The sequence below is a fragment of the Nilaparvata lugens genome, chromosome 7 (assembly GCF_014356525.2).
Source record: "Nilaparvata lugens isolate BPH chromosome 7, ASM1435652v1, whole genome shotgun sequence".
NCBI classification, from domain to species: domain Eukaryota; kingdom Metazoa; phylum Arthropoda; class Insecta; order Hemiptera; family Delphacidae; genus Nilaparvata; species Nilaparvata lugens.
This window is the reverse complement of record NC_052510.1, coordinates 50,599,817-50,609,428: the sequence shown is the minus strand read 5'-3', so window position 1 is coordinate 50,609,428 and position 9,612 is coordinate 50,599,817.

The window sequence follows — 9,612 nt, the reverse complement described above, 5'->3', positions numbered from 1 at the left end:
CCTACGTTGTTGAGGCACCTACGACCGTTGAATCACAGATCTTGTAAAGAAACAAACAAAACTTATGTAAGTTGGAAAGGATTTGTATATACAAGGAATTGAGCTGAGATCCTTAACTCCAATTCTCCATATTCATTCACTTATCTACTTTTAGAACAAACTATAAAAACCGAATCACTGAGAGTGAGTGAACTGATTTGAGTGAATTGGAATTTGAGTCTGTGCCATGGAATTGAAACCGGAAGAGAGCAGTTAATCGATTTCTCTCTATCCAAGTTAGTATTTTTCGTCCCGAAGTTTGAAGCTCACAAAGTTTTCCTTTCGCTTTTGAAAAGCCTTTGTAATTCTGGGCCCCGGAAAGCATAAAGGAGACACAAGAGAGCAAGCACGGTCATTGGTGCTTAAGGAGGACGGAAATACACGCTTAAAGTTTCGGAAGACTACTTCCGAAGTACATTGACCACTACTTTGGAATTGGATATAGGTACTTTGTTGTATTAGCAGAGATGGTGGACGATTTCGGCCGGAGACCAGCCATTCAGTGTACATTCTGAACTCTGCCTTACGGTAAACAACAAAAACACTCCTGTGATACGAAAATTTTCAATAGTGGGAAAAAGCGGTCTTTGTGCTGGTCGGAGGATCGATAATAAGATCCCGACCGAACCGCAGAAGACTCGTATCAAATGCCAGCAAAACTTTTGCATTGCCCATTCCTCCAACTCAGGAACCTACATGAATCTATTTCCTGTATTGAACTTGTACTACCAATGGCTCTATTCATTGCGAAGTTTCCAACTGCGGTTCTACCAGAATTCGAAGATTTCTTTTATGAACACTTGGGAAACTTGTGGATTATGATATTATGGATGAAGTTCTTTAGAGTTGGATGTAATCCACCGAGCTGGATGCATACTTGGAGTTTTCCTGAGGAAAATTCGCAAAAGAAATGAATGAAAGGTTGTTGTCATAGTTCAAAGAATGACAAATCAACTATATTATCTCACATACAAATGTTTGCAGCCAATCATGTTCCATTAGACTAATTACAGAACTCCTACTCTGTAGAAACCGAAGCTATTCTCTACTAAATTCATATAAATTTAATATAAGAGTAGAATTTATAATACTGTAGCTCATTACATGAAAGTAAAAATTCCAATTACAGTTGTGTTGTGAGTGATGTTGTGGTACTTTTAAAACAAATATATAAAAACACAAATTTAAATTGTCAACCACTATTATATATATATGAATATATATATAATTTATTGACCGTCAGACTCGCTTCGCTCGCCATATCCGTCTAGCCAGGGGGCTCCGCCCCTGGACCCCCGACTGGATCATCCAAAAATGAGATCAACGGGCACGCTTCGCTCGCCTGCATATTTCATTTGAGCATGCTTATTCCATCAGAAAGTCAAAGTACTGAGAAATCGCCGAAAAGCTGAGAAAAACGTTGGAAAACGCTAATTTTGGGCGTATCTTTGACGTTATTGCAAATTCCTTCTAACACAACATTATTACACCCTAGCTGGGCTTCTGTACTAAATTTGAACAATTTCTGTTCATTTGTTCTCGATAAAGCTGAGAAAAGGCTAAAAAACGCTGGAAAATGCTAATTTTGGGGGTATCTTTGACGTTATTGCAAATTCCTTCTAACAAAACATTATTACACCCTAGCTGAGCTTCTGTACTAGATTTGAACATTTTCTTTTCATTTGTTCTCGATAACGCTGAGAAAACGCTTAAAAATCGCTGGAAAACGCAGATTTTGGGTGTATCATAATTTTTTTAAATCCGTTTATAGTTCGCCTCTAAAGGGCCAACTGAACATACCTACCAAATTTGAACGTTTTTGGTTCGGTAGATTTTTAGTTCTGCGAGTGAGTGAGTGAGTGCCATTTCGCTTTTATATATATACTATAATAAAGGAAATAACCGGCTTACAGCCATGAGGATAGAAAAATTATGTCTGAGCTACTGGAATGATTTACTTGAAATCTTGCATATCCTTTATATCAAGTGAGCAATTTCTGTATTTATATATCTGGTTATTTATGTTTAACGGATCTCGAAAACGGCTGTAACGATTTTCACGAAATTTGGAACATAGTATGTGTATGATTCGATTGCACTAGGTCTCATCCTTAGGAAAACTCATTGAACGACATTAAAAGGATAATTCATCCTTGGCTGAAACAGCTGTGGATATTAAAAAAAGTGAGTGAGCGAGTGAGAAGTGAAAAATCAAAATATCGCATCCCCGAAATTCATAAGATGACATATAGCCAGCTGTGAAATATGAACACGATCATTTTAGAGAATTGTGTTCTGTTTATCGATGAATAAAAATAGCGAGCGAAGCTCGATGCCCGATAATAGATACTTAATTAAATAAGGATGATTATAGGCCTATTTTAAATTATTCAAGATTTCATTACGTCAAGTTTTAAGTTTGTCAAGTTTCAAAATAAACCCTTGCGGAGCACGGGTTACCTGTTAGTACTGTATAAACAGAGCCTGGTTCCGTGGCTTCACCGGCCACATCTTCAGCTGTTTGTTTCAAACTTACTGTCTACACAACAGTGAAGATACCAAGTTGTAAGTTGTAAACAAAGAGCTGAAGATGTGGCTGATGAAGCTACGAAACCAAGTCCTGTTTATATAGTATGATATAATAATAAAACTGGTTGACAATTTCAATTTGTGTTTTCATTAAAAATTACAATTCAAATTAAATCATATGAAACTGATTTTTCTTCTTTCTCATTGTACAATAAACAAGAATTCTTTATTCTTTATTGATTCATACAGTAATTACATAATAAAAATGATAGGGAGGAAAAATTAGTTAACCTTGTGCTATTCCTTTCCCAAATTTAGATGAGGTTACACATAATTGTATTGACTATAACTTTCTGTGAGCCTCCTTTTTTAAATAGTAATGATAATCATCAAAACTTTCATTATAAGTGAAAAGATCTATCATTTCAAATCTCTTCACATTCTAGAACGCACTAGGATCATGTTGATTGGAGTTTTCCTATGATAGATTTCAAATATTTTAAAAGTAATATAAATTCTCACATGAAGACCATTTCAAATCTCTCTCCCACTAAACCCTTTGGCAATCGAACCTTATCTTATGATGTAGCACGGAGACTCATGTGGGTTCCTTGTAATCCCCGGGAGTCCAGACCATTTTAAAAGGAAGTTGTTGCAGACATGGTGTGACGGCTGGAATAAGAGAAAGAGGAGAACAGAAAAAACTAGTAGATGAAAAAGAAGAATTTGTTGAAACGGGTGGTTCTCTCTGTCAATTGGACCGTCCATTAAATCAGATCGGTGTTATGTGTGTGATGTGCAATAGTGGTGATAGTACGGGATGGGGGTTAGGGGGGAACTTCCTTGAGCATGGAGCATCCTTTAGGGAGCATCCTTTGGGGATGCTTGTTCCTGTTCAGCTTCTCCTTCCGCTTAACACGGATACGTGACAAGACTTGAAATCAGCGGGAGCTGTCTCTTATAGATTGACTTTCATCCTGTCAGTATTTGTTGAATGGGTACCGTTGACGTCATTCATAAGGAACGCTGTCAGTCTATTAGGAATCTTACTATAGTGAGAACCACTTTAGACTGTCAGCATTGGATGAATGGGAAGCATTGATGTCATTCATAAGAAATGCTGACAGTTTCGATTGGATCTCTTTAAAGCAGACAACGTCTTACAGGATATATTCTTAGGAACCTACTCTGATACAATTATTATTGAACCATCCCTGTCAACTTGATGAGTTACATTCATCGGTCACATAAATAGTGACATTGTGGTTCTTTCTGGAATGAAAATTTTCTCATGAGAGAGGTTTCATGGAGCTTCTTGGATTGAAAAAAACAAGTCGGGTTTTTTCCGACTAATAGAATCCTCATTCACGATTTGAATATTGTCTAGTTTGTGAAATGTTGACAGAAGCACAATTTGGAACAAGACTGTGATATTTCGTGACTAGAGTTGGGGTAGAATACCTCAGTACCTCAGTTGGGGTTCAGTACAGTTCCTACTTATCATTATTCAGGCTACTTTCAAATTAACTACTATTCGAATAGAAATTAATGAGATATTGCAGTTATCCAAATAATAATGAATTGATTATTATTATTGAACGAAAATCCAAATTAAATGCTGTAAATCACCCCGAGATTGTTTTAATTTTAATAACTTCTATCTAGCTGTTTACCCTGTTGTCAATATTTGTAGTAGCAAAAGTCTTCGGGGTAATTTACAGCATTTAATTTGGATTTCGTTTGATGATAATTATTATTAGTATGATCATGTAATATTAGAAAATTTGATAGCGATAGAAAGAAATTTTGATGGATGAGGAAATAGAGAATAATATACTCACCTGATAACTCTCAGGTGAATGATTTCACCACGAAGTAACCGATTACTGTAGATTATTGTCGATTATCATTGTTTCGGCCAGGTTGAGGCCAGGTATAAACTTCATAGTATTGATGGATTGATATAAATTTACATCAATAAATCTCAAAGATAATAGATGGAATAAGAAGATACCTCATTATATAGGGCGCGACTGTTCCAAATTTCACTCTTATTGTCGATTAATTTCAATACATAACTGTTGTATATTGTCGATTGTTTCTGTCTTGGACAGGTGAGAGTGTATAAGCATGCCGCCAAGTCAAGATTTCCAGTGCCACATAGCTTCACAAAATGAACAACGTGGTTTATTGGCCTTATACCATGATACATCTTCTTATGTTATATTTTCTCTATGATAATACTGAACTTCTTCCAGGAATGCCAGGATTTACAAGAGATCTATTACTACAATGATTGATAACAATTGATCTTCTCATGCTATTTTTTACGATAAGATTAAACTCCTTCGAGCAGTGTTAGAATTTGCTAGAAGTCTATTACTTCAATCTTCAATTATTAATGATAACAAAGTTTTGTTCCATAGTTTACGAATAGTAATGTTTCTAGAGGTTAACTCTTAGTCCAAGAAGTTGAGGCTCTTGAAGAAGCAGGATAGCTTCTTGTAGACTTGTGGCCTTCTCCTTAGTATCACTGGCCTCCCCTGAGAGCTGTAAGTCCGTATTCTGGGCTAATTAAATGAGCAAGTACGGCTGCTCATTTGCCTGCAGACATGTTGCAGTACCGGCGTAATACGAGGCCGCTTGTTAGCGACATCAACTCAAACCAGAATATATACGGTCGAGTGATTCACAGTTCCATGGCGGCTACACATATTCATAAATTACATGCGTAATGTGAATATGTTGCATGTGTTACAGTCTGCTACTACATACATCAAGATACTATGCCTATTCATTGTATGAGTGATATTTCAAAAGTAGATGAGTTTAATTATTATTATTTCTGTAGACCATAAATCTACCAACTAATAACGAACTAGACCTGAATCCCTCAGCATAGAGGTACTGTAGGATAGTAAGGCTTTGGTTAGCCTCTGGTGAAGATATTGAAGATTTGATGAAGAAGAAGAAGAAGGATAGTTTAGGCTTTGGTAAAAGAGTTCGAAGGTAACCAAGGAGACTACGATAAAATAAGATTGGATAAAATATGTTAACAAGTTAGTATCAAGTACATGGACAAGAGTGTGAAATTGATATTTCTCCTTTTTTCCACTAGTAATGAGAATGGAAGACACTAATCAAACACTAGTCTTGACAACCGGTTAGCGGATAATAGAATACCAACAATGAGCTGTTGTTGCATTGTCCGTGAACAATTTGTGTCCATTTTGTTGTGGCTGTAGCTGATTGAGGTTGTGAAGAAGCGCTCCTGTTTGCTCTCATATCGGACATGTTGGTTATATCAACTGGAACTGATGGAAAATTGGAGCCGTTGCACTTCACGGCTGTCACTCATTTTTCCCATCATATTATCCAATGAAACAGTTGGGCTCACTTGGATGACCACTCATCGAATATCTCTCCAGCAGGCTCACTGAAGAGTGAGAGAAAGTGTTTGAAAAATTCATAGATATTTTTGTTATTTGATATCTTTTATCAGTAGAAATAGAGTAAGATTTTCAATCTCAACATAAATCTCTTAATTCCTCCAATGATGTATTTCTCAATGCTAGAATAGTTTGAAGAATTGTTTTTCTCCATGGAAAATTTTATGAGAATCAACAACGGACCAGATTGTAGATAATGTTATGGTACTAAGGTAATCCTATTTGAGAACAGACTTTCAAGGCGGAAATTCATGAATGAATAGATTGGAGATTCAATGTTATATGTTGAGTAATTTCTCACTACAACGGTTTTTGTATTACATCATATTCTTATAATATAAAAAAGTTGAAACGATTAAAATTCTTCTGATATACTGAGATTAGACATGAGAACAAGCTATGTTGACAGTCAAATTAACCTGTTAGAACGTTTTCATAGAAAAACAACTATGATCGTGGATATTTACAAATAATAATTAGTTGCATACAGTACAGTACAGTGAATATCAAGTACAGTACATCACATTCAACACCTCACAATGAGTTAAACAATTTCATGATTACATCTTGAACAATGATAATACTCAAGAATTAGGATGAAAATATGCCATAATAATAATAATAATAATAATAATAATAATAATAATAATAATTCATTTTGATGAGAACAATCTTCCTTTGTATTGGTAGGATAGTATTGTAATAGTAATTTATAAAAAAATCGAATGAAGATACTCGAAGCTCATATTCTAGCTTCTAGAATATCTATCTTTTTCAAGTAATACTAGAAATACTTGAAGCATAAACAGAAATTAATAATGAATAGATATCCCCGGTCTCAGTTGCTACACTATTATCAATCACTGGTAAACAAAAACCTAATTACAGACTATAGAGTATCAGGATGTATAGTAATGAGCAAGAGAAATGATTGGTAGATGAGAGATCGAGCAACGTCTCCCATTGGCCTAGATAAGTAAAGTTATACCCACAATTGGCAGTTATTTCTGGTGTATACGCCGCCATTTCTGTGACGTCGCATAGACAGCTATTTGTGGGAGTGGCAAGTGATGGCCAATGGCAAACGTCCACTTCCATTCACTTTTTTTCTGCTTTGACTTTATTGGTTTAAGTTTATTAGACATCTACAATGGTGTAACAACCGAAAACATATCGTTATTTCAATAAATCTGATAACTTTAAGTTTCCTTATTCAAAAAACATAATCATTTACGACTTGAACGTTTATGATACCTTATCGATAACACTAATCAATTTTCTAAAAATCAACTGCAGAAGGAATTTGGCTTTGAGTTCACACTCACGATATTGTCATTCCCGTAGTACGGTTACTTCTCTCTTCAGTCCTTCTTACAGATCTCAATATTTGTAGGATTGCATTATTTGGTCTAATGAGGTAGAGTCTTTAATTTTCCCTGGACTTATCTCTCTCATTATCTCTAGAATTCATCAAGGATCCTTTCAAATTCAGTCTTCAATTCATAGACAAGAGCTGTAAATAGCCTACCACATTACTTTGAAACTTATGAACAATCATAAAGAAAGTAATCAGGTAAGGAATAATTCAATTCTATTCTCAATTTATTGTGATACATAATGATTGAGTAATATAGTGATTGAATTGTTGGATGATATGTATCACAAACATCATCCACTCCATCATGATAGATTATTTACTATGATCATCGATGGAATTTTGTAAATTAATAATACTGATAATAAGTTAATCTGAATAATCTTAATATCATAATAATGTAATATCTAATAATCAAAGTGCCGGTTGCACAAAAGCCGGTTGAGTTTTAACCATGATTAATTCCACGAGAACCAATCAGAGAAGGCGTTAAATTTTAACCGTGATTAATTCGACGAGAACCAATCAGAGAAGCCGTCTTTTCAAAAACGCCTTCTCTGATTGGTTCTCGTACTGTTAATCACGGTTAAAATTCAACCGGCTTTTTTGCAACAGGGCCCAAATATCTTATTCCAAATAATGTTCTAATAATCTTCTGAACATTAATACACGATATCATGTCATTGATGGAACAAGAACTGATGTACATAAAAGATACAGTAGAAATTCTGACTACCTTCCATCAAACTTTATTAAAACTAACACTAGCTCACAGAGACTCCGTGCGAAGGCTATATTTCAGCTAATTAATTACGCGTACCATTGATGGAGATGTACCTTCACAGGTCTCGCACCGTCACACATATCACGGAGCTTCATCTGGATTTTGCAATATCAGAACGACGTCAGTGACGTCACTATCACGGGCGCCTCGACGCTTAAAACCACCCTCGGGCCATTTCACTGCAGCTACGCTTTCATCCTATCTCGACTCCATCTCACATAGTCCATTTAGTTTGCGGTTTACCATTACCCAATTAGATTGGAGCAGCGCGAGTAATTCAATTAAAGACGGGACTATCAGGGGAATTGTGATTTTTGGGGAGACATCTCTCATTGTGAAAAGTGTGTTCTTGAACAGCTCAATGAGATCTCTTGTGAAACTGATTTTTGGTAGACATTTTTCATTGTGAGTGTGAGACATTTCTGATGGTTATTGTGAGAAGTAATTACAACAAATCAATCAGTATCAGATAGTTATACTTGTACTGATGAGAGTTTTGTTTTTTGAGGATTTCGTGAATTTTCTAGACTGACAGTGATCAAAATTTATATTCAAATGATGTAATATTCAATTCTTAATAATTATGTCCTCGTACATTTTTTTGAGATAAATATTCAATACGATACCTTTCATCAAATTACGCCTTAATCACAATATTTGAATCAATTTCTATTTACTAGAAGTTCTGTGAACAGTAGACCTCACGAAGTTTTCTCATCCACAAGTATCTGATGTCACCTGTTCCAGTTGATTCAGTTGAACCATAATTTACTCTCAAAAATTGTTATTGTTTTTCTCCAAGATGAAAAACTCACTTATGTAAATAAAATCAGTTCACGTTTGAGTTTTTATACCATATGATAATTTATCCAGTTCCGTGATAATCTTCCCATCTAATAAAATATTTCTCAATTATTAAAAAAAAAAATCAGTCAAGAATATTATAATTTCTTCAGTATTATTTAGTTCATTTGAACATTTTTTATTTTATTTTCAATCACCTATTGAATTTGTTTTTCAAATGTGAGAATATTGATACTGATGGGCACGCATCATAAAAAAATATTGAAACCCTACCTTATAGAAATAGACACGGCCAGACATAAGTGTAATGCATGCAATGAATAATCCACTTGTCAGCTGATTGATTAAGAATAATTCTATAGTCTGATTAATCCTATCTTCAAAGTAGATGATATATAAATAGTGATATCAGAGTATGGAGGAATTCCTTTTCTTTTCATATTATCCTTGAAATGCAAAATTTCAAAAAAAACTTGTGTATACATCAACGCGCAGTTGAAAAAGGAATATTCGTGCCAAATCTCATTGAATTCTATCAACGCGTTTGGCCGTGATCGCGTTACATACAGACAGACAGAAGAAAATCCGAGTTGAAACATAGACCTCACTACGTTCAGTCAATAATGTACTTG